At 40.0% G+C, this 26,770-nt stretch overlaps 1 protein-coding gene across 4 annotated transcripts in view; it reads left to right on the top strand.

The window, feature by feature from the left end:
- The window catches only part of pvalb6 (parvalbumin 6), a 57,180-nt gene that overhangs the window by 21,064 nt on the left and 9,346 nt on the right, over positions 1 to 26,770 (top strand). The window contains exon 1 of one of the 4 annotated variants that reach the window (XM_042504711.2): positions 20,749 to 20,893. The exons of 2 other annotated variants lie outside the window; for them this stretch is intronic. The gene's annotated coding sequence lies outside the window, so the exon portion shown is untranslated. Of the gene's footprint in view, positions 1 to 20,748; positions 20,894 to 26,770 lie in introns of those variants that run through there. One more of the 4 variants, XM_088069549.1, reaches the window with a different exon arrangement.

Raw genomic sequence — 26,770 nt, 5'->3', positions numbered from 1 at the left:
CATTTGTCGCATGGACCTCAAATGACTGGACCACACGTTTCTATGTGTGTGTGTGTGTTTCTGGGCGTGTGTTTCCCTGTTACAAATAGTTATTTATTATATAGTTATATATTATATAAGCCAATTTATTAGCCACAATGTGAAAACACTGTTATCGGAATCAAGTTTTATTATAGCAAAGGCTGACTGGCAAAACATGACAGATAGTTTTCCTGGAAAGAGAGGAAAGAAAAAAAGGAGAAATGCTGGGCACAGAGGGGTTGGTGCAATGATGAGGCCATTGGCTGCTCATTCTATGTGTGTGAGTGTGTGTGTGTGAGTGCATGTGTGTGTGAGCCATATCCTGGTCCTCCTGTGGTCATCATTCAATGCACCACACCTGGAGCATAAGAGCCCCTCTGCTGCGGCCAAATTAACCTGCCAGAGGAGTGGATGGACACGGGAGTGGAGGAAAAGGGATAAAAAGGAGGGGGGGGGGATCAAGGATTTAAGGGTGGGGGAATGGGGGATGCAAAATGTGCCGGGAGAGGAGGATGACGCGACCACATAGATGTGTGTTGCTAAGAGAAAATAAAAGCGTGAAATTAATAAAAGGGGAGTTGGAGATGGGCAGAAGAGAGAGAGATGGAGAGAGAGTCAGGGAAGGACAGCCAAATGAGAGGGAGGGGAAGGATGGAGAGGCAGCGAGATAGATGAGGGTGTTAATTTGGTTGCAGGGACACATTGTCTCTGCAGCTTCAAGAGGATGGAGAGGGGCCACACAGACAAATGAGGGGAAATGAAATTAGAAAAAAAAGAAAAAGAAAATAGAGAAACAAAGCAGAATGGAGGCGAGAATGAGGCCAAACTGTAATTGAAATAAGACAAAAAACAGACATTGGAAAGAACAAGTAAAAGAAAGGCATTATTTTGTTGCTATTCAGTGTGTAACTTTGCTGTCCAGCCTGGCTCCAGTCCCAGTGTATGATATCACAGCATTACTTTGGAAAAACTCTAACATCATTCTGGCATTAAACGAAAGTTAGCCCCAAGTACTCTCCCTTATTTCCTCCTCCCAAACTCACTCACCCTAAAAAGCATCTTACAGATTGTGTAGCTGGCAGAGACAGGCTGACGCAGTGTGTAATGACTCTTTGAGATGGAAAGTTTTTCTGCAGGTTGATTCTTTAACTTTGGTGTAAAAGAGAATGACGTGTGAGAGGCAAAGTTAAAGTTACAGCCAGTTTGAAGGACAACCAGCCTCATGCAAGAACATTTTCCCATTTATATACCAATCCATTTGACTTTTTTGTGACGCTTGTTCATACGCATTTTACCCAGCTCTCTTAAAGGAACCAACCTGCAACCCTCTTTACACAGAGATCTCACTATAGGACTGCTACTAAGTCCCTGCTTTATGCATCATTTGCATAAGTACACAGAACCAAAAAAATGGCAGCATCATGGCACTCAAGTTTGTGATTTTAGACAGTATGCCAGTATCAAAGAACTTTTTTTAAAAAGTGTTATTTAACACAATGTCAGCCTCTAGTGTGACATATAATATGTGCATTGGCAGTGCTTTATAAACAATAACAATGGCATTAGCATGTCAATAACAATTCACCATCTCTGTTATATGGCGACTGATCTCATTTTCTGCTTGGAGGATCAGGAGCTCCCAAATCTTGTTGTTTTTCCAGTTGGTGGACATTTATAGCCCCTGTTCTTCTTTGCGTGAGCCGCTAACTGCTTTTTAAGCACTGTTTTGGTGTTGTTACTACCTGCCGGTTTAAAAGTACAAAAACTCTGTCCCCTCATTCCACAATCAGACCTCATACACAGAACGCTGAGGTGGCTTAATGACATAATATTCCCGCCTTGAAAAGGCAGTATAAAAGGGGCTCATGATTCAGTCTGATTAAAGCTGCCTGCACTCAGTTCTCAACATGGAGTTGGCTGAGCCTGCAGCTAGCAGCTAATGGTGCCCATAGAGTGAACAGCACCAGAAACTGCAACAGTGCTGACAGAGCTAATGGTGTTAACCTAGGGAGGAACCAGAGGCTTTGGGCTATGTTTCCGTGACAAAGCCATGGGTCTGGACAGCAGTATCGGCTACAACTTCTGTATGAATGCAGTGTAAAGTGGTAGTGATTAGCCAGCCAGTCATCGACCACGACAGCACACAGAAAAGCTTGGATTACGACACACACACACACACACACACACACACACTGGCTTTTTTAATGCTCAGGACGGCATCACTACACTATTTCTTTAAAATAGCAAGTGGTTGTTTGCCATTATTCTAATGCCCTGATTAACTTATACATAACCTTTAACTGCGTAAGATGAGAGCTTGCTTTAATCTGACAAGTGTCACTTGCTCATGAGGAGGTAAACGTTATTGAGATTTGGTTATTAGCATAACAATCAAATCTCTCTGCTGGGCATCATCAGATGAAAACATAACATGTTTAGTGGTGTCAGTGTATTAGAGCAGCACCTTACTGTGACAGAAATGAAGAGTGAGTAGTTTGACTTCTTAAGTTATGATATATTATACGCTAGGTGATGTTACACTGTCAGGTTTTATAAAGAAGGATCATCCTGCATCAAGATCTGGAGGCAGCTGTCAAGGTGATTGAATTTTCATTACTACTACTTAACTGTGTAAAATACAGTGCAATGGTATACCAATGAAATCATAGTCTTTTTTAAGTGTTAGACCTTTCTGTAAATTGGTTTGAAGACTAGGTGGAAATGAACACTTTGGATTAAAATGAGTAGCATATTCATTTTGCATTAAGTTTATTTTTCAGTTTTATTTAAGTTGATTTTAGTATCATACTGGAACTCTGATAGTAGTCTGAAACACTTATGAATGTTGCTCTTGAACAACTTGCTAAATAAGAACTAATCTGTTTGCATGAGTGGTTCGTGCACTGGGCTCATTGACTCAGCCACTCTGGTGGGCTTTTATTTGTGGCTGCATGGAACTACTACACAATGTCTGTAGATTCACAAACGCATGCACTGAAATTTTCTTTACATAGTAACTTTACAAGATGTAAAAGTGGAGTTGGGTTGAAAAGGTAGCAGCACTTCAAATGCTGAACTCTCACTTGCAGGACAGTTCAGTCACAATACTTTTACTTACTGCAACTCAGAAACAAACTGACTAGTCTCTCCCTTTTCCTTACTGTGGAAATGAATTGGTTTCACTTTTGGTCTCAAAATTAAAAATTTTTGCATTCGACTGGTGATATCTGCTCGATATGAAGCATTCAGCTGCTGCTTGAGATGCAAAGAAACACCTGCCCATTGAGGCACAGCATCTGATCCCAACTCGTCTCACCTGAATAGAGAATGGCGCGATGATGAAATGAGAGAAATGAGAAAGCCATCAGAGACCTTGATGAAACTGACAGATGGCAGCACCCAGCTGAGAGAGAGAGACACAGATGTTTCTCCCAGAAGGCCAGAAAGAAAGAAAGGAAGAGAAAATTCATTCCTGTGGTCTGACACCAGCTGGTACCTTGACAAGTAAAAGACAGCAGAGGAGTGAAGAAGACGTGGGATGGCGTGATGTTACAACAGAGAGGATGAAGAGGAGAAAAGAAAGAGCAGAAATTCACATAACAGTACATCGGACTTAACAAGGCCGAGTGTCCTATGCCCTGCCGGCAGCTCTATGAGGCTCTACCTATGTACAGCGCTACCTTGACCTACATGAGCATCCTAACATGCTCTCAATGGCTACGGTTACATGCATGTAAATATTCCCCTATTACTCTGAATATGATAATATTCTGAATTTGATGTGGGTCATTTAAACAGCACATTCTGTTTAAATATATTACGATTTAGGTCATTTTCCGAATAAAGTATTTTCCAATTAAGACATGGGATATGCTGGTGTTATTCTGGTTTTAGGCACGTATACAGCACATTTGGAAAATACATCTAATTTTACTGCTTTTTGCGGCTCTTTGTTGTCATGGTACACAAACACAACCCGCAAACTTCTACTTGCAAGCCTGACGGAGAAATGGATGCAGAAAATTCCACATTGCTGGTGATGCACTAAATGTTTTTAAACATCATGAAAGACTTGGATATTAGTAGGTTTTTGTATGACCACAAATATTGCAGCGCCGGCCTCATAAGAAGGAGGTTGAAGGAATATAAGAGGGATGATGAGCTGTATGATCCAACAAGTCCGACGGCAGGAGCAAACTGTAAAAAATCAATCTTTGATGCAAAGAAGCATAATGAAAAGCAGTTCTGGCTGTTCTTCTTTTCTACATTTTGACCTGATGAACAACATGTTAGGGCACGTTATTTGGAGTGTGCATGGCTGCACGTACACAGGAGGAGTATTAGTGGACTAGTCATTGTCATTAGATATGTAACAGCTTGGTAGGAATATTAGGGACGGACTAATTTGTGCATCTAAACGTACTCATTGATGTCTGCTGCAAATTTTACGGCGATGGAGTGCGAAAGTCTGCAGCAGCTTTAATAGCAATATATCCAATACTTTGATGAAATATTTTCGTGTGGACAAAAGTGATTGACTGATTGACCAGCAGTGCTGCAAAAACATAAAGTAAGACAGCCAGAAACTGTTTGGCCCCACGTTTATCTCCTAACAGTAGTTGAATCACACTTTCCACTGAATGGAAGGACATCAGTCCTGTTATATTTTCTCTTTCACCCCACCTTTTCACTCTCTGCTCTCGCTCTTATCTCTACCATCTCCTTCCCACATCCCTCTCTGCAGCATCACACGCCTCTCCTAATTACTCCCTGCATCAGTCTCCTTGTCTCCCTCTTCCACCTCCTTGCTCCCCTCCTCACCTGCCTCAACCTGTCACCTCCGATTCCTCGTCAGCTGCAGTTATTGGCAGGCCCAGTTCAACAACCGGGGGGGGGTAAAGAAGTGTGTGCGTGACCTGAGGAGTGTGTCCTTACTTCTGACAGCTGCTATTTATGTTGCCAAGCAGGTAGAGAAGACAGCTGAATGAATGATAAGCCAAAACCTAGTGAGGGGATGAGGAGATCGGAGGAAATCACAAAAACACCTTCTGCTTCTTTTTGCAATTCACTCCCTTTGTTTCCTGCTCTCTCTCTTTAACTTATCATCTTATCCGATCCCTTCATCTCTTTACGTTCTTTGAGTTAAGAATCTTTGAGTAGTGTGTAGTATGTGGGAAGTGTGATATACCCTGCGGCTCTCTGCGTGCCTCCCCTACACACACACACACACATACACACACACACACAAACACACACACACTGACATGCTGACATGCAGTAGAAGTGAGGTGCTTTAAGTTTTGATGCAGGCCGCTGAGCGCTGGCTCCCGTGGGTGCAGCAGCTACCCTTCAGGTGGCAACAACAAAGGTCAAAGTATTGATCATTATTCATTCTCACGAGCTCTGAGAGTTAGTGAGCTTTTTCTCTCTCTCTCTCACACACACGCACACTCCTCCTCTCCAGAGCTTGTCGGTCAGCAGAAGGACTGAAGTGTGATATTACGTAGCTCTGCTGACTGGAAAACGTTCACTCCCACATTATCGTTGCACTTTAGGCTATAGAGTAATGGATTCCAATACTGACAACAGTTCAGCCTACACATAAAGATGCACTAACGAATCCCACTCACATGTATGGAGTCATTTGTTCATGCATTCATGCCTACACAAACACGTAAACACTTATTCAGACCCCCCACTCAAAATATATGTAATGTACATTATGTAATTCTTGGGTGACAGTGTGAGGTCAGAGCAGTTACAGAGTCAATGGATACATTTACATGGACTTGAATTTTCCACTAATAATCAGATATAACCCAATCAGAACTGACCACTTCAACTGGAAGAGGCAGAATTTTTTAATGTGGTAGAGAGGGATGGTGTAAACCCTGGGTAACTGGTTCAACAGGAAAATGTTGGAGCGTAATTACTAATTATATGCTTATGTTCTCTCTGGTTGGAATAAATATATTGTTTCTGCAAATGGCCTCCTACCTCCTAACTGGACAACCTGGGGCTGCTTGCCTCTTTACTACAATCAGCACATTGGTCACATGATTGTAGCCTCGAGCTTGGCATTTCGGCTGTTGTCATCTTGATATTTTGAAGCCAAAAGTGACCATATGTGGATAAGAGGGAGGAGCTGTGGAGGAGCGAGGGATGGACCTATGGGGGTTGAGTCACTCTTGGAGCCAGTCTCTAGTGGCTGTTTTAGAAACTGCAGTTTTTGGCACTCCTGTCTTTGCTTCACCTTTCAGTCCCAGAAGCTGCAGCTTGATCACAACCAGTAACAGTAGCCTGCATATGAGGCATTAAGGTAACATCATTAAAATGTATTTTCTACCAATGATCTGCATGTGAAGTGTTTAAGAGACATCTGTAAGTTGTAGCTACAGAAATAACCTTGGTTACACTTAAAGTACTTTGCTAAATAGTATTAACAGGCAGAACCACTTTCTCTATACTTAATGTACTGAATCAATTGCATTTTTTCAGTGAGGCTGGAAAAAAAAATCTCATTCTGTTATATTTCCAGCATATTAGATGCTTCACAGTGAGTAGGACCACCTAGCTCAAGTCCAAACGGTTATAATCTGATTAAACGCTTTGGGCCGTGTAAACACACATCTTATCCCATCACTTTATGTAGAGCGCATGCAGTTAAGTTGGAGTCTCTAATCAGAATGATTTAATCAGACTGAAGAAATAATCCATGTTACCACAGTTACTGCATAATCGCTATATAATAACTGAGTCATGAAACTTTTGTGCCTGTAAAGTACTGCTGTGTGTGTGTGTGTGTGTGTGTGTGTGTGTGTGTGTGTGTGTGTAGGGATGAACGGGCGAAAGGGTAAGCTAGTGGCAGATAAAGTCACATTTGGAAGAGGCTGTTTGATCCAAAGCAAGCTCTGCATGAAAGCACAAGAAACTGAACATGAAATTGGATCTTGAGGTTGTTGATGCTCTTTTTTTTTCTTCTCCACAGTGGGATTCAGACTGTTTTCCAAAAGAAATCTTCCTCCATAAAATTAAGTTAGTTAAGTAGTTACATTTAAATCAAAACATACCTCATTGCATTAATATTTAAAGTGCCCACTGGCCGATTTGTTCCATGGGGATTTTTAGACTTTCCATTAGCTGTCTTGCATCAATAACGTCAACACAAACCACTTTCTGTGGCTGCATACACTCCAGAGCCTTTGTTTTATAATTTCACCCTAAATTAATGTTTGACATTTGCCAACTTTTATTCTAAAATCCAAGATGATACACCTGAGTCTTTGTCTGCAGCGTTTGTTAATCAACACCCTCATTCTGCAGAGTGAACCATGAGAGCAAATCGTTCTTCTAAAGATTTATTACCCTTGTTTCCCGAGAGGTCATGAATGATGTTATTTGTTCAAAGGCTCTGCGACACTTCACCCAAACTGCTCAATTATAACCGCTGCTATCTCCTTCATGAAATGCACCGCAGCTAGTGTTGTGTGAATTCATTTAATCCAGGAATTATAATGAAACCAGTTTTGCAGAGCGTAAAAAGAAACATGTTGTGATGTTTTCTCGTGACAATATGATAAAAAGACGTTGCAATTTCTGGGTAGAAGTCAATCATTTTCGTGACTTCATTAAACCATCTAAACTGTTACTGAGTTCAATGACAGCACCGACGGCCCCACGGTCAGGTTGAGTGAGTGCTCTCTCATCTAATCAGATCATACTGTGGCTGTAGGTGTGCACTTAATAAGTCTAACAAGTCAGGCAGCTATGGGACATTAGCAGGGAGTAGATCGATGCACATGAAATGCCAGTGCATTAACTTGACTTAATTATAGTGTCAAACCCCATCTCTTCCCTCCCTGTAACACACAGATATGCAAATACACTCAGTGAAGCCAATTTTCGTAGAGGCCAAACGGTGAACCTCTGAGTCCAGGATGCCATTGTGTCCAGAAAGACTTTTTCCCCACAGACTTACACTGTGAAAGAGACGACGGTAAAGCAGAAGCTACGTTCTTTTAATGTCACAACTCCCACGAATTATCTCATTTCACTGTTGGGATTTGATCCATTCTGTCTGATAACATATCAAAAGAAAAAAGAACCACAAGATTATATAATTTTTTCCTTAGGGTTAAACCGTAAGTTAGTCACTCTGCTCGCAGAGATCTGCACTGTGGTCGCTCTCTGGGCCTGACTTGTGGGCTTCGAAGCCAAGTTTGATAAGCCAAAAGCTAGAATTATGACTCCAGGGTCGGTCATGTGATGCCATTGGTCCCCACCAAAAAACCTTTTGTCACTGACTTACACTTGGAGAGAGATGTCTCTAAATCTTACACATTTTTTTCATTGACTCAATCCCTGTAAATGAGCCGTTTCGCAAACAGAATTTGATGTATTTGGCTCGATATCATTTGGAAGGTCCAGAAGAAGCGCAAGAATAAATCATTTTATCTCCATTCAAGTTAGCAGAGCGTTATACTGGAATTAGCCCGCCCAGTTGGTGGCAGTGCAGATTTTCTGGGTAATTTCACATTGTGGAAAAAGAGCTTTTTTTGGCTTCATACACCACTGAACTTTCATAGGGATGAACAGGGCCCCACTGTTGATGCTGTATCCAGCTCTCTCAATACATTCATAGGCAGCACTTCAGGTGGTGCTAAAATATGTTTAAATGCTAAATGCTCTCTCACCTACGCTACCTAGGGGGGAGACGGGAGGGTGGCCACCAAATTTCTGCCCACCCACGTATTACCAGCGGTAATCATGAATGTGTGGCACCAGAAGCTAGCTCCCACTTGACTTTTGTGGTGCATGCTACAGAGTAGCCAAGACAAATTTAACTAATCGTTGAAGACCATAGAGTGGGTATTTGACACTACACTTCTGTATGTAAATGTAGCTAGCCAGCTGTCTGTCAGAAAGCATTTGACATTTGCATGACAAAATATTTTTTAGCTTATTGATGCAGTGTAGTGCCAGGATAAAGGCCTCTTGTATTTCAGCTAATATTGCATGTTCCTTCTTTAAGAACATTCATTGGTTAGTTACCAGTTAATGGGTGTTGGGCTATTGAAAGCAAAATTAATTGAAAATGACATCCCCACTGAAGACATAGATTCACAAATGAGCACACATATAGTATAAATATAAAGCCTTACAATAAGCTGAACACACACACACACACACACACCCACCCACACTTATTTAATGTGCACTAATGACTTTAATTAGTAGTTAAATTGATTGATGGATATAATGATAGAGGTCCCTCCTTTCTTCCTTACAAAGTGTTGTCCAGAGGAATCCTTCACCCGAGTGAGTCCTTGACTGAAATTAGATTTCAACTGCATTGCGGCTGGCGTTCACAGCACACTGTTAGCCAGTTAGCATAATGCTTGTTAATGGAGCATCCACTTAGGAACGACTCTTAAACCTATGCTGCCCATAAAGAGCAAATAAAGTCAGACATCTGCAGGATGAGAGCGCAGAGCAGGTGCTGTTTTCTCCACAAACGCTGGTCTTGTTATCGCCCTAATGTTTTTATAATGTGCAGCAGTTAGTAGTGCGGTGACACCAAGTCGCCCTTGGATTAACAAAAGGAACACACAAACGTCAGGCCGTCTGCGACAGACAGTTGTTGTTGGTTATTATCATAATGTGCAGATGTGGCCATGTGCCGCTGGTGAAATTCAAGCTTGAGAGGATTTAAGGGTGGAATAATCTTTAGAGATTTTCTCTTTTTATTGCCTGACACCAGTGATTTGTTTGAATTCGATATAGTTTCCAGCTCTCACCCCACACATACCAATACATTTCCCCGTACGCACACCAAACTTCAAGGTCAAATGCTTCTTTTTTCATTTTTAGAACATATATGTGTGTAGCAAGTGTGTGGGTCTACTGTATATGTGCACATTTGCATGCATATGTTGTGTAGGTGTTTGCAAATGTGAGTAGGAGAAGGGTAGCATGAGGCATATATGCAGAAATGTGTGAGTGTAAGTGTGTGTTTGTGCATGTGTGAATTTAAATCTTCTGTTTTTTATTTGAATGCTGTAAAGCTCCAGTTGCTTGTAGACAAAAAGGAATGAAACAAAATCTTACATAACGCTTCATTTACTGCCTTTCAAATTAATGCACGTGTGAATTAAGACAAATACTATCTTACTGTTAACACATTTAATGATGGAGTGTATGAACCAAAGCTTTCCAGCACTGTCTCTACCCATCTGTCACATTTTCACAAAATTTTTAGAAAATTGGCTAAAAAAACTGTATATTTATGCAATCTTCCATCCAATGCTGTTATGCAAATATTAGGAGTTGATTAATCGAGATATACAATAGGTGGCTCAAATTTTTAAGACGGGTGCAAGTGCAGGGGAAGAGGGTGCAACTAAATGGTGTTATTAAAAGAGCGCCAATTGAATATTAAACGAAAGAAGACAATGGATTTATAATAATGGAGAACACATGGAAGTGTTTTTTTTTTTTTCTGGATAATAAACATTTTAAAAGCCATCCAAATTTAACACATCATTAGCTAGGAAGTGAGTCATCTCACTATTTGTATAAGTTAATTTGTTTAAATTGACCATTAATCTTAATGCTTGGTACATAATTTACTGTTCACTGTCTTTGTTTGTTTGTTTGCTTGTTTTATTAAATGTTTTTAATATTTGGTGTTTCCACTCAGAAGCAAATTGAAAATGTGCATAAAAACAAGTGGATGGAAATGCACCTATTGACTTAACGTTGATGTTTTTGCACATTGGATAGTATTTCAGATTATGATTTGAATCATAAAATACAAATATGACTATAAAATGACCATCCAGTCCATCTATTTTGTAATATAAGAGCCACACTTATATGTGCAGACATTTGTTTGCAAAAAAAAAAAAATTAAGTTCATGCTAAAAATATTATTTAGGTTTATTTTACAATTTAAATAAAATGGTAAATTTATTGAAATTACCTTTAAATTACTTGTTAAACATATTTTTGTATAGGAAATATAGTTTGAAAACTCCCTTCGCCTCTACTAGCTCTCAATCTTATGTTATCTGTCAGAAGCATATTCCATTTCCTCCCATTAGAAGCAAAAACAAATTTGAGTGACTGCACCGGATATAAATTAACTGCTGAGCGCAAAATTAATGAGCTTCGAAGCTGCCAGAGATAAGGCAGCTTGTCCCCACACTCAAGTTATATTTTGCAGATACTTTATATGGCATGGTCCTGTTTTTTGGTTTTTTTTATAGATTGTTACCTGTTTTATTTTGAAGGTCTTTTCTCATGTGTCATATCTTGTGCTACTTCCCGCATTTGTCATTTTTTCTCACACCTGTGTTTCATCACTTGTGTATCTACAGCGTGCTTTTCCTCTGTTAGTTGTCAGGTCATCCACGTTTGCCGCTGGTGTCCCTCGTGTTTGTTGCACCGTCCCAGTTTACTCCTGCTTTACTTGTTTTGATTGATTGATTTTTCCTTGTACTTGGATTTTGTTTAAGCAGCTTTAGTTTTTTTTTTTTTTCCGCCTGCCTGTTGTTCTACATTTGGGTCTTTTTTAAACTGTGAAACATAATAGTACACCTCCTCTAGGGACGCCAGTGACCCTCATTTACTTACCGAACCATCCTAAACACTCAATCAATCAGCATTCACTTATTTTTCTATCTCTAATATGCATTTCTCTCCCTCTCCCAACTTTTCAGCTATTTGTTTTAAAAACTTTGGAAACTTTTCTTCGACTTGGTTAGAAAAGTTTTGCAACGCTTCTCTGTCTCTCTCTGTGTGTCTTTGAATACTCATCGACTCTCATAACACGGTGTTAGAACTCATATTGCGTCTGAAGTCAGTCTCAACTATTCCCAGACACCTGTTGCCGGGGTTCACACTAAACTGCCAGCCAAGGCCGGCACCAGATACTGTGTGAATAACTCCCCTACACTGACACACACTTGAAAGGACATGATTTAGATAGCATATTAAATTGTAGAAGAGTATTTGGATGATTTCCATCACCATGATCTGACTGGTGCAGCTTTTCACCCAACATGTACAAATGTCACCACATCCCTCGATCTCAACAGCATCTAGAAAAATGTCAAATAATTCTCTTTAATCAGAGGCTTTTAGTCTTGTAGTGACGCTAATATTGCTTATTATAATTGTACTCTGGTGTGTTTTTGAAAATCAGCAATCAAAAAACTTTTAAATAATTTAAGTCTGACACCTTCTCCCATCTAAAGACAATGTAAGTTTCCCATCCTGCTCCTGGTGGACACATAACTCTAGAAACACAAGATAAAAAGCATCATGTCGACAGTTTTCTTCTCCATTCAGCATCAATATAATCCATAAAGATACATTTTATTTGTGTACAAACTGGCCATAATCGCGAACTGCTGGCTGTTTCTTTCACACAAACAATTCTGCACTTAATGGCGAGACAACTCTGTCCCCTGATCGTAGCTTTTATACAGAGCCCTGAGGCAGAATAGTGCTGCAAAATTCCCATGAAAAACTGCCTTAAAACAGCTTGGACTGAGTTTTATGACCACCCTGACACCAGATGATTGAGATCCCAGGAGCACACCACGACTCCTGCAAAACTCTGACGGTTATATTCTGACATTGAAATTATGTCTGCGACAATGAAACTGTTTGAAAAGTAATTTGGCGTGAGGCCAGCATAAGCCAGCAGCTCATCGCAACCTCATCGCACAACAATGATGACAGCGGAGATAAAGTGATGATAGTGATAAAGATTAAAAAAAATAAATAAAGATGCTGCCAACAACCTTCACACTTCATGGCTTGGATCACTCCAACACTGACCTGAGATCTCATCTTCCAGACTGTGCAGACCAATGCACAGTCGTGGAAAGATGCCTGACAATCTTTCTTCTCCACGCTCATACATCTTCCCCTCTATAAATCACATTAAACACATCTTCTTTTCCTCCGTGCAGCCCTCTGCCTCCTCTTTTTGCCATCCTATCTGCTGAGGCGTCGTTCCTTTCTGTGTATACCGACAGGTCAATCAGTCTTTCTGTCCTCTAAGTCCCTTGGTATCTCTGTACCTCTGATAACTGCTGGCCCTGCAGCGGGTCCTTTGCATCTAAAGGACCTTATTATATAGTCTAAGAGGGGGAACATTTGTTGGGATGCCTTAGTGTTTATGCAGAAAGAACAATGATTAAGCAGGTGCAGGAGCATCAGGCGAACATATACACATTGGATACACTCACACAGAAACAGACAGCGGATGAGATTGGATTGGATTTCCTATTAAGAGGCAAATCATTCCTCTCCTCTCCCTGTCTATTTCTCATTTTTGTTGTCACTCTTACCCCCTCTATCTATCTATCTATCTATCTATCTATCTATCTATCTATCTATCTATCTATCTATCTATCTATCCTCTGCTCAGCACGTGTCATATTTTTTTCCATTTTTCTTCTATTCTCTCCCTCTTTATTTTTTCATCCATCTCTGCCTTTCATGTTTCCCTTGCCATTCTTAGTCCACTCTTTTTTTTTGTTGCTCCGCACCTTTACAGTGTGATGGAGAGACAGATGGAAAAATAACTGCTGAGACAGAGTAATGTAATAGTGCTCTTGGAGGACGGAGATGATGCCATATAACAGCTCTTTTTCTCTTTCTCTCTCTCTAAAAGACGCCTGTGAGTGCGTGCCATGATACATTCTGAAAAGGTGTGCCATTGCGTATTGACATTTTACATATTTAGATATTCTTTCAACTACTTTCAGTTGTTTTTATGGATTTTATGGTCTTGGAATGGCTCATACAACACATATTGTTGATTTGTTGATGTTATAATGTAAAATGCTTTATTTCCTCGCAGTACTGGCAAAGTGAAGCATGCCCAAATGGTTTGTGACATTTACGTGCAAACATCACATTGAAATCTGAGTGCATTCTTTAAATCAAAACACTTTTTGCTTCAGAAGTATTGTTTTGGGTAGAAGTACTTACATTTAAGGTAGTCTCGACTTCAGTATTTGTTCCATGCAATCTTCCTAATCATGTCTTTCTTCCTCAATCATGTCTGTGTCTATCAAGCCTGTCACTTTGCACAGACTTCAGCACTTTACGCTGCCCCGAACGAAATAAATCACACAGACTAACTCCCTCTGAATGCAAAAGCTTGTCAGAAAAAGATGCTGATGGTGGAACTTTGTTCTAAATGCATAATTGGATCAGATGTTAAGAGAAAGCTTTCCTGCTGTGCAAAGACAACCTGTACAGTACTGAGCACAAGTGAAGTCATAGACCTGCAACCTCAGTCACCATCATATGCTGTTTTAGCATTTAGCAGATGTTCTTATCCAGCGATTCAAACCACTGAATAAGAAGTACTGGAAATAAATAAAAGAATAACAAATAGATCGACAATGTATGTTTGGTAGCCAAGCACAAAGTGAGGAACAAATATCGAGCGGAGGCAGTGCAGAGGCAACATCAGTGTTTTGAAATTGACAGAACTTTTTGAACTGCTAAAAAAAGCAGAGTTGACCTTGTGGTTATAGAGGATAAGAGACGGATAGAGAACTAAAGGATAGGAGAATCACAAATTAAGAGCCAAGTATAAAGAATATGTCATCCAATATTAATCGTGCACTGTTGCTACAACCTGTTCTATATGATAATGTACCTTTTTTCTAAGATGCGGTAAGATGTTGTCGAGGATAATCCTAAGAATTATGCCCTGGGCAAGACTTTCAAAGGAGGAAAGAGGTTGTGGAGGGCAAATTGACATTTCAGTCAGACATACCCAGGCACATTTTTTAACCTTGAAAAGGAGAAGTAGAATTCAGTGTCATCTGCATAGCAAGGCATTGAAGGTAATATTGAAAAGATGACAACAATACTCTAGGCTAACTTCTGAGATGTGATGTCAAGGTAGAGGGACCTGGTTTATAATAAGAACAGGGGTAACAAGGGTTTAACCCCTATATCCCTGTTTGTCATATGTTGAAGTTTGGCAAAGGCCTGGCATCCGCCTGATGATATCAGGGCTTGTTTTTGTCTTGTATCTGAATGCAGAAGGTGTTGGCAGATCTCGACATAGAAACGGGTCAGCAGTAACTCACGAAAGTCAACTCACATGACAAAGAGGGGGTCAGTAGTTAAGTTAAGGCAACGAAACAACTTGGTTAGGGTGAGAAAAAGATTGTGGTTGACTTGTGCTTGGTGGACCCATCAACCTCCTCTTCCACCCACCCTGGACTTCCATGCATCTTTATACAATTGTAATTGCTTTTAACATCTAATTATGATGCGAATAGGTTTACACTGGAGTTTTTTTTAAAGCCCGATGAATCTCATATGGACACTAATGGTTGCAATACCCAAGTGATGTATTTTGATGCCCTGGGAGTGAGACCAGACTTGTAGTGAAAACAGGTACCTCTATGAAACTTGACTGTCTCACAGAAAGTATTGATTGACAGTGTCCAAAACAGCAGATAAATTGAGCAAAATATAAAGAGTGACTGGTGTTGCACACAGGTGAACAGGAGGGAAGACAAAAAGGTTCAGCAGAGAAGATGGATACCTTTTAGTCAAATAACAATTTGTGATACTTAGGTGTTTTCTGGCACATATATGCATAGTTTTTAGAGTGCAAAATCAAACTGTGCAGATACCAGATGGCCGGAAACACAGCTTCTCTGTCTCTCTCTGTCTCTCGATGCTACCCTCAAAGAGGTTCCCAATGTGTCTGCATTATGTCGGCTTACCTGGACTCAGGTTCAAAGGGATCTCTCTCTCTCTCTGCTGTCTCCTGCCTCTTCTTATTTGCATCACTCTTCTTTTCCTCCCTGGAATTTGTTTTATCCTCCTATTTGATACAGAGAATGACGTCCCTTTGTTCAAAGTTACAGGATGTAATGAAAAAGTAATCTTATGTGTAATCAAAATCTGTGCAGGAAATAGTTTTACCAGAAGTTTATTTAGTATGTAGAAAAGAGAGGACAATGCAATAGCAGAAATGAATACAAATTAGTAGTGTTATAGATATTAAATCACAAGACTCACATGCATTTAATCCCAAATTTTCAATCTAATTTTAACTTGGATTATCCTCTCTGGGTTAGGAGAGTGTTACTGCCTCACACCAAGGAGTTCGTGTGTCTGGTGATCTTGTTCACGAATAAACTGAAGCGTGAGATCAATAGGTGGTTTGGTGTGACATCAGTAGTGATGCGGATGTTGCATGCGACCGTTGTGATGATGAAGGAACTGAGCTGGAGGGCTAAGCTCTTGATTTACAACTCAATTTATGTTCCAAGCCTCACCTATGGTCATAAGCTTTGGCCGGTGAGCAAAAGAATGAGATACAAGAAGCTGAAATTATTTTTTTGAGTACAACAACGGCTCCTTTGGGTCTTGCTCCTTATAGGCCAGTTGAAGTCATGAAAATGGATATTTGGAATTTTAACATATTCAATTTAGAATTACGTGTTTGCTCCGCGACACAAATACTCGAATATCATTTGACTAACTGTCTCAGACCTAAAGTGGGATACCCTCCGGAGAATTTCAGAATGAGCAGTGCTTGTTTGCGTGATTAACAATAGATCTGGTGATGGTTTGCATGACTGCTAAGAAAGCCCCAACGGCAAATAACAAACACTGTAAATGAACCAGTGAGGAATGTTGTAATTTTCAGCATTAATAAGCCAGCCAGTAAGCACACACATCATTTGAGATAAGCTCAAACAAACCATTACGAGCAAGAGTCCCAGAAGTATTCACACAAGCCAAAAGTCTTTTTAATGATGGTGATGCAGGGATAATCAAAAAATTGAAGCAGTGGGACAACTGGGACAAGATTTCGGATGCTTTTTAGCTAAAAGCAGTGTTAAGTAGAAGTATGCCTTGTTGCCATTGATAAGAGAATAGAGGGAAAAAGTATGAAAGGTTTCCATTTTTTCTCTGGTAGCAACCCCAGATGGTTTTTCTTGTCAGACAGTATGCAGGCTTTGGGTGAGATGTTATCTTACCCAGGACGTGAATGCTCTCTTCCTTATTTTCAGTCATTTTGCTTTCTCCTCCTGACCCTCCACGGCTGTCCATGCCTCATCGAACATCGACATTCCCTGGTGAGGTCCATTGTCAACCTTTAGCCCTCTACCACTTCACTGGCTTCATCCCTCCCTTTTCACTTCTCCTCTGCTCTGTTGGCATTCCTCTTTTATTCTCTTCTTTGCCATTCTTCTTTTAATTCCCCCTCTTTCATCATCTACTTCTATCTCCCCTTCTGGCTCTGCATGTCACTACTCCATCACCCCCTCCCTCCTTCCTCCCGTCCCCCTGCTGAGCCCCCTGTCAGCCCAAAGAGAACTGCAAGAAGCACCCTGGCACATCATGGGGGTCAAGGCATCCCCCTCTGCGGCCCTTATGAATTTAGACGAGCATATCAGCAAATGCATAGAACAAGGGAGAGAACACTAGTCACAAGGTTGCATCAAAATGAGATAAGAGATGAGAGAGGAAGGGCATGGAGTTGTTAAAGATTTAGAGCTGTGAGAGGAAGGTTTGTGAATTAGGCTGGGAGTTATGTCCCTGTGCAGTTACACCAAGGGGAATACAGAAAAGAGACAAAGAGAAAGTAAAATGCAAGTTTCATAGAGCTGCTGATCAAACTTTCCTCACATCATAGTGAAAATAGGTAATTTGTCAGTATCTGCCAAAATGACCCATATGATTGCTCTCAAAATAACTCCCATGAGCAGTTTTTGAGCTATTGTGGTCGATACCAATGACGGTATATAAAGAGAGATGATGCGTCTCCTCTTTCACCAACTGCACAAAAGTGAAGCCAAAATATCCTGCGAATGGCCACTTTAATCTTGCGGTTGTGACATTTGGAGCCAGAAAGATTTTTTTGCATTGACTTACATTGGAAAAAAGAAATTTGTAAATCAGTGGATAATTTTTTGTGAGGGTCAGAACCCTGCCGAAACAACATTTGTGCAGTCTAAAAGAGCCGCAAGATTAAATTTTATAAACCCCCATTCAAGCTAGTGAAGTGCTAAACCAGAAGTTTGTCGCTCTGCCGGCAGAAGCTACCTGCTCGGGCACGCTCAACTGCACTCGGACGTCGTAAGTCTCTCATGCACAAGCTTCATGGGCCCATAGATCTGGGTATTCTACACCTGAAAAAAGGGCTTTTTTGTGTCATGGGCCAAGAAACAGCTCTCATAGGAGTTAACAGAGCCCCACCTCCATAGCTGTATCCAGACTTTCTTAATACATCCATGCAATATATCCTTTGAAAATGCACAGGATGGTTTGTGTAATCCCCTACAAACTAGCACCCCACAAATGACTTTACGTACTTAACGTAAAGTTATGGAGGTAAGGTTTAAGGAAAAGAGACATTGTGAGGATGTACCTTAAAATTACTCAAAGTTCACACAGTTACAAACACCGGTCTCCTTGAGAAAATTCTGGTGGAAAGTCCTGTCTTTATGACCCATATTAATAAATTTAGGTGCATTACTTTTAGTAGGAAAATGTACAAACAGTGCATGAGTGTAGCCTGTGTTATGTCGTCCATCTTTGTAATACAGTCCTTGGTCAAGTCTCCTGAGTAAAGCTAATATTCAAACACTGAGAGGGCTTTGTGAGTAAACATACATCATTTTAAGTGTTTGCTCAAGTGACCCATCCTGTCATTTTTCTGGTGAGGACAGATCCTGGCATGTAAGAGCTTTAACAAAACATCTCATAATTAAGTTGCAAATAATAAATCTCTGCCACCTTCAAAATAATTCTGGCCAAAAAAAACCCATCCAATATCAATAAAACGTCTAGTTGTCTCATAAATATAATACCTTGACAGTAACTGATATACCAGCTGTTGTTAAAAGTACAGAGAACACCCGTTCCTGTTTTCATGACTCTTACACACTCATGACATTTCCTTAAGTCCAAAGCGCACAAACATTCACATCACGCACAGACACTTAAGATCACATAAATCTATCCCTCCCAAGAAAACTTGTTTATGGCTTTCACGTATAGACAGTAGCCTTTAAGTCTCATATCTGCCTCTCAAAACTAAGCACTTCCTAAAGGTCAGTTTGAGAGGCTCCTCAGGGATACCGCAGGTGGAAACAGCTGATGGGTGCTGTGATCTATAATCACTTCTCATCTATAAGTGAGCCTCGGGGAGGATTTCTAAGAAAGGAGTGCTGCACTGTCCCGGGGGGATATGCAGCCTGGCAATGCCAGAGTGTTTTATTGTTGAGGTTAACGATGAAGAGCAATGGGGCCCCTTGCAGATTCTTTCTCTGCAGAGAAAAGTCTGCATAGTGAACCATGGAAGTTTTCTGGATCTCTGCAGGTCTATTGATTTTACACAATAATCACACCTAAAACCCCTCAAACCTTCTGTTTAGCCCTTTGAAATGTGACGAAATTGGCTTTGAATTCGTTCAAAAACAAGAGAAGAGGGCGACTAGCAACTGGTGGCCCAAAAAAACCAAGCGAAAAATAAGCAAAGAAAGGAAGAAAGAGAAAAAAGAAAATTACCCCGAGAAAGCACTATTTTGTTTCTGTAAAATATTTTTAAATAAATAATTAAGAAAATTAAAACATTTTTTTCTGGACATTTTTTCCCTATTTTTTTAAATAATTTCTATAATCCCCCACCACTTATTTTCAGATACTTTATTTGTCAATTTTTAATATTATTTTTGCAGTTTGCAGGACATGTCTTGCCAAGTGGCTATTTAGACACTACGTCAATTGGCTTCAGATCACGGCTTTGTTTCTGGGGTAGTAACCCAACTAGGGAGATGAGCACATCATTTTTATCTAGCTAGCCAACCAGGTAGCCCAATATCACTAGACTAAGAGTTCAAAGAGAGAATCCATCATCATACGGCCAATATTTCAGGCTGATCTGGTGCAGATTTCCGGGCCAAGACTTCCTCTACCGTGTGCCGGTCATTTTGGCTAATCACTATAAACAGATTTTGGTTTCACCTCATTCTCAACTGTAGTTGGCACTGAGCGAATTTTGGTCTTAATATATCTACCAACAACCAGATGGAGATCCTTGAATAAAAATCATATCAAATGGGGATCTGTGGCCAAATGTGTATCCATTTAGAGGTGCTTGACATGGAAAAGTTTGAGAGCCACTAATTTTTGTACCATAAAAGAATGGTATGACCTGGCAAACCTAAAATTTCACTGATGTAACATGTTTTTCATTGCAATAATTTGTCAAAAAAGGCTTTGTTTAGCATTTTCCAATCTGTTAGTACAGTAAGACACTTGTGATGAAAGTAGAGAAGGTCTGGGGCTTGTCATTTGTTACTGATGATGCCTTAAAGGAAAGAATTGGTCGATGAAAATTAAAAGTTTAAGAGAAGAGAGAGATAGAGAGGCACAGAGAAAGCTAAGGGGAGAGATGGGATCAGAGGGGGGACTAGAGGACAGAGCCAGTGTCCCTCGGGTGGGAGGAGAAAATTAGTTGGAGAAATCAAACGGCTGGGAGGAGGAAGGAGGGAGTGTTAGAGAAAGGGAGGGGTGAGAAAAGGCAAGCATGAGAAAAGAAGTCCTGCTGGTGAGAGAGGTGGAGATTGACGATTATTAATAGTCATGTTTGATTAGCATGAGTGCAGTCAGGAAAGCGATACGGGCCGGCCTTAGCAGCGTATATCACTGACCCCGTGCTGAACTGGGCGCCCATTTTTCATCCCAAAATAGTTGAGGAGGACTTGTATAAAACAGAAAGAGCAGAGCCTCTGATCTTTTACTGATCGTCCCGCCTGCACCTTTCTGGCCCTTCTCCCTCAACACCCGTCAGCCAAGTAATAAGGTAAGAGGGAGATCTGACCAAATAAAAAAGAGACAGATGAGAGATATGGCAGCAGATCGCATGTTTTCAGGGATCTTAACCCACTTTCCTGCTTCCAGACACCTTTCAGAAGAACTGAAATCTTTGAATCTAGGGAAAAATGTAGAGGGGAAAAAGAGAAAAGCTAGCAAAAAAACTATACTTGTAATTATCAAAACTAAATATTTAAAAGTATGTCACAGAATTATTATAATTCATAACCACTTTTTCCCAAGTCGTTTCCTGATTTATGTATTTATTTTTTACTCATTTCCAGGTAATTTTCTTGTGTTTTTTACTAATTTCTTGTTCTTTTTTGGGGTTTTTTGTTGTTCATTTCCCTCTTCCCATGTTTTTTTTTTTTTTTGAAGAAATCGAGCCCATCTGCTCAGGTTTCAAAGGGTTAAAAAATCCAGGTTATCACAAGGCACAAATATGCACATATTGAATGGATGGGTGTATTATAGTGGATATCGACATCACAGCAGTTCTTCAATTCTTGTCCATTTGCAATCAATTGCAGTGATAAAATAAACTAATAGGAGAGGTGATAGATAAAGAGACGTGTGGAAAAAATGCAATTTACCTTCTTTTACAGGCTCCTTTATAGAATGAGATCAGATAAAGATACAGTATAACAACAAGGTAATTGCTTTCTGATAGCGGCGGTTTGCTGCCAAAAGAAGAGCCCATTTTGTTGCAGCGCCTGCTTGTGATTTCTTTCAAGGTCAAATTTTTAATTACACCTAATGAGATTGAATCCAGTCTCCACCCAGTGCTCCAGGGTAATGCAACTCCGTCAAAATGCTGATGCACTGAAAGTCTCCCCTTCAGAATAAATTTCTGATTCTGTCGCTGATCACAGAGCTTTTAAAACATTACATGTACTCATCTTGCAGAGGCATTATATAATATAAATATTCATGGACAGAACAATGCTTAAGTGAATGCAGTCTCAGTTAATTAATGACGAGGACACATAATATTTTGTTTGTGTGTCACAATGAAATATGTGTGCTTTTTAACACTCATAACACTGTTGCTTTCGATGGCAGATTAAATGGAATTTACATCTTTAATTTGTTTGGTAATATTTTATGCAAATGTTAGTCGAGTCTGCATGCTTTAGATTGCTTTCATCGCATATGTGTTTTGCAAAGTCATCTCATTAGAGTTTGGGACTTTATTAGATTATGAATCTTAATAGTGCTTACAGTTTAAGTAGGAGTCTGTTAGTATGGCATATACACTCACATTTTTAGCCATGCTAGCAGCACATATATACAGCCCCAATTCTAAAATGTTGGCCGCTGTGTAAAGCTTCAATAAAAACAGAATGCAATGATTTGCCAATCATTTTCAGGCTTTATTGAGTTGTATACTGTGCAGAGATGAGCCATTTAATGTTCAAATTGAAGAACATTGATGTTTTTTCGTAAATATACACTTATTCTGAATTTGATGCCTGCAACAGGTTTCAAAAAAGTTGTGAAAGAGTTTGACACTCATAAAGTTTGGGAACTGAAGACAGTAATTGTTGACATTTTAAAAGTGAAATTCTTTCCCATTCCTGAAGATTTTAGTTGCCCAACAGTCCAGGGTCTCCGCTGTCATGTTTTGCGCTTCATCATGCAGCATAAATTTTATATGGAAGACGGCAGGCAGGCCATTCTCTTTACCAACGAATCCACGCTGTTTTACCACATACAAATGTGTCGTGCTGGAAAAAGCAGGGACGGATGGCAGCATATGTTGGTCCAAAACTTGTATGTGCTTTTCAGCATTCATGGTGGTGAAACATGAAAGCAGCAGAGGCCTTTTATTTTGATGAAAGATATTTTCACCATAAATTGATCCATAAAAGCCTCAAATTCAGTGTTTGACACTCTAAATTTCTAAATGTCACATCTTTAGTCTGGCATGGTGTCCACTCTTATTTCTGTAGTGGAAGAGGATTCAATCCTAGAGACCAATGTATCTGCCTGAATTCAGCGTCATTTTAAGACACTGATATAAAGCCAACATACTTGTTTTGCTGTGTAAAGTGTTGCAGAGCAAAGTAAAACAAACTACAATGGTAGGTGATACTGAGAAGATTTAGAACAGCCATGATAGCAGAATCTATCCCATTTTGTATAGCAGTCGCCATTGTTGTCATTGCTCCTCACTGGTTCTGCCGCACCACCACTGCAGTCTTGTTTTTATACTAAAATGTATAAACAGTAACAGTTTATTACAAGCACGTAACTAAAACGATTGTGTAAGGAAGATGTGGTTAAAAAAAAAAAGAAACTGAAGACACAAATAATACATTTATAATTCTCGAACTGACAGTAAATCAAGGCAGTTAAATACTGTGCAGTTATGAACACACACACACATGCACACACACACACGCACACACACCACAGGACTATTGTTGCTGCCAAGCTGTAACTGTGTGGTTAATCTATCCTGTCCTGTACCTGCCAGAGGATTAGCCAGTGGACAGTGGTGATAACAGCCAGACGATCCCCAGGCTTCTGTACTACTTTTATCAAATCCAGTCTTTCCTTGCTAGGAGTGTGTGTGTGGGTGTGTGTGTGTTTGCTTTTTTACCTTTTAATGAATGTGAGGTTTCTGGTTTGTGAGCAGACCTAAGCACAGCACGCAGATAAAGATGCAGGCTGCAGTTCATCAGGTTTACTGTAATAGCAATAGTACTGGTGTTAAAGAGAGGGGATGACTGTAGAGCAGCTGAGCGGCAGGCGGGCAGGTAGAAAACAGGAATCCAGGAGCACTGGGAACAAACAAGCATTAATACTGATAACAACTACCGCGTCTCGAAGATACAAAAGCTTAGTCTAAGTGAAACAACAATCTGCCGATAAGTGAGAGCATATCTACGTTCTCAGGGTCCTATGCTCCTCAGCTCAATATCCTCTGATTATGACACATTAAATAGACCTTCCAGAGGGTTTAAAGGTTTTAAGCAATGTTTTTCTCAAGGTCAAATGTTCAATGTATGCTTCCCTGGGTCAGTATGACTTGGCCTCTTGTGTCTTTCTAACCCACACCCTCAAATTGGGGGCAAGACAGTTTCCTTGACCTCCAACATTAATATCTCCACGCTGGTTTAACAGATTTTAACCACTCAAACTCCATTTGCCTTTGTTCTTTTGTGATTTGAATAACACATCTCTCACAATATATGTTTATAGTTTAGACCCACATGCTCAAAACAGAAGAAGGGAAACAGAATATCTTTGAGAGGATGTAGCTCCAGCGAATTGCATCTCAGAGTGCTTCAAACATACTGTGTATTGGACATGTACACCGTTCTACTTTTTATCACTACAAAAGGCAGATGAAAAGTATCTCATGGGACACTTTGCTGATTTTCAACCAGCTTTGTATCAAAAGTAGGACTTGTTCTTGGGCTATTGTTTAAACTACAGGCTGTACTTTTGTACTTTTCGTATTGCCCGCCAAATATAGCTGATCCAGACACACGCCCACCCCTCTCTGCGTTTTGCAAACTCCGAAATCCAATCACACAGTAAAACTAGGTAGTGCTGATTGAATATAAATCAAGATTATGTTACTGCACTGCCTATTTATTGTCTAAAATGTTTTCAAAAACATATTTTAATGCCCCTTTTCACCATAATGGTGAAAGTTTGTAAACAGGAAGTGGGTGCCATACCACTTGGGAGCATTTATTGGTCCGATGCTTTCTTGTAGCTATGGGTTTTCGATCGTTTTCAGCAAAAGCTAGTGCCATGGCCTCTTTTCCCTTCTTTCTCTTGTCATGTAGCACCAGTTTCAAAACTATTTGCATCTTTCTGCAACAGAGACGACCTACTTTTCTGTGAGAACTCTTATTATTGGCGAAACACATATTTGAGAGAATATAGAGCCGGGAAACATAGAACATAAGGATGACCTCGTAAAAGGAGAGTAGATGAATTTTGAGTTCATGGGGTGATTGTTGCCAGGTGTGTGGTGAGGCAGTAGAGGTAATGAGCTGATTGCAGACAGGTGTGTTGGTAGGCCTGGTCCAGGTGAGCTGCAAAACAACATCCGGACACATATACACACACAATGTTCTCACAGAGACAAACCGAGGACAGTGAAGACAAGAGGAGTGGAAAACAAAGAGAAACACAGAGGACAAACAGAGGCACAGCTGTGGCTGTGACAATGAACACCATTGTACAGTCCCTCTCTATCAGCAGCTCCATAAAATCAATAGACAATGTAATGCACACTGAAAAGGTAGCTCTGGCTACATTCAGCCCTCGAGTTTATTTGAAGATCAACTGTGCAGATCAGCAGCCGTTCAGATAAAGAGCTTTTATAGAGAAAGAAAATCACTTGAGGCCCTTTTGATTCGGGAAAACAGCCTCTAAGAGTCATTCATGTTCTTTAGATAAATGATGCAACTACAGCAGATTGGTCTCTTTACGGAAATAGGACAAGAAACATGTTAAAACTTGTTGTAAATTTACTTAAAGGAGCAGTGTGTAGGATTTAGTGGTATTTAGCTGTGAGGATTACAGATTGCAACCAGCTGAAACTTCTCCTTTGTGCCAAGCATGAACTTGCAGTTAGGATTCCCAAAGTGTTAATTGTTCAGGAGGTTTTTACTGGAGGCAGAGTTACCGGCAGAGGTTTTTTCCTCTTCAAAACAAGTAAAAAGCTGAATTGTCCCATTACAAATCAGTGTATTTCAAATGCTGTTCGGCTTGTCAGAGATGTACTGCTATCCTGGTGCCTGCAAATGTTTGCTCACCTTTTTAATCTTTCAACTTAAGATCCAGATGTTCAGGAGATTTTATCATGAGCAGAATTCTCCACAGAGGTCGCTCCCTCTCCAAAACACACAGACCTGGGGCTTAAAACTGATAAAACAACTGAATAACAGTATTTGAGTATAAATCAGTGTTTCTCCAACACTGTTCCTCGGGCCGCTATGCCAGCACCTGCTAATGTGTGAACCTTTTTTTTCTAAAAACTTAAGATTCTGATGTTCAGAAGATTTTTTCAGGAATCCGAATTATCCGCAGAGGTCTCTTCCTCTCCAAAACAAACAGACCCACTGATTAAAACGGAGAAAAACACTGAATAAAGCAGTATCATCTTAAAAATCAGTGTTGTTTGCAATGTTGTTGTTTTCATTTTGGAGGGGGCTGATAACTACTGTGGCTGACACAAAAACATATGGATGATTATAAAACATATTTGATCATATTATGTTACATTCCTGCCATTATATCGCCCCAAATCCTACACACTGGACCTTAGCGATAAATAAATATGCAATTTATCAAAGTTTCACTGTCCAAGCACTGTCCACATGCTATCATTTCATATGCTTTTTAACAATATCAATTAAACTTTGCGTTTCATGACAACAATGTTGTTTTTTGCAGTCTGACCATTATTCAAGAGGCTTTTAAGATCTCTTTTAACCTATAGACCTGTTAATATTTTTCATTTGTCTTATTGTTTTGATCCTCTCTGGGCTTGAAGCATGTTTTCAATGGAGACCACCAATACTCTAATAATCCAAATCCTACTATCTCTCTAGATATCTCTATATCAAGTGTGTTTTTTATGTTAGTCACCAAAAACACAGAGGGAGGAACGGCTGTTTTTATTCAGCTATTCATTACAAAAGAAATCCCAATATTGGTTGACCTCTGTTTAAACTTAAAACAGCGTAAAGCACCGCGGGTGTATGAGTCACATAAAAACAATGATTCAACAACACAATGCACATTGTTAAAAGACTCATTGCAACACACTGACAGAGCCACATAAAGGGGGGAAACACACAGTACCTTCAAAGCCTATTTCTTTTGAGGACAAGGGTTC

The sequence above is a fragment of the Plectropomus leopardus genome, chromosome 18 (genome assembly GCF_026936395.1).
Source record: "Plectropomus leopardus strain MGB_pleo_1.0 chromosome 18, ASM2693639v1, whole genome shotgun sequence".
Lineage (NCBI taxonomy): Eukaryota > Metazoa > Chordata > Actinopteri > Perciformes > Serranidae > Plectropomus > Plectropomus leopardus.
This window is presented reverse-complemented; position numbering and strand designations above follow the sequence as displayed.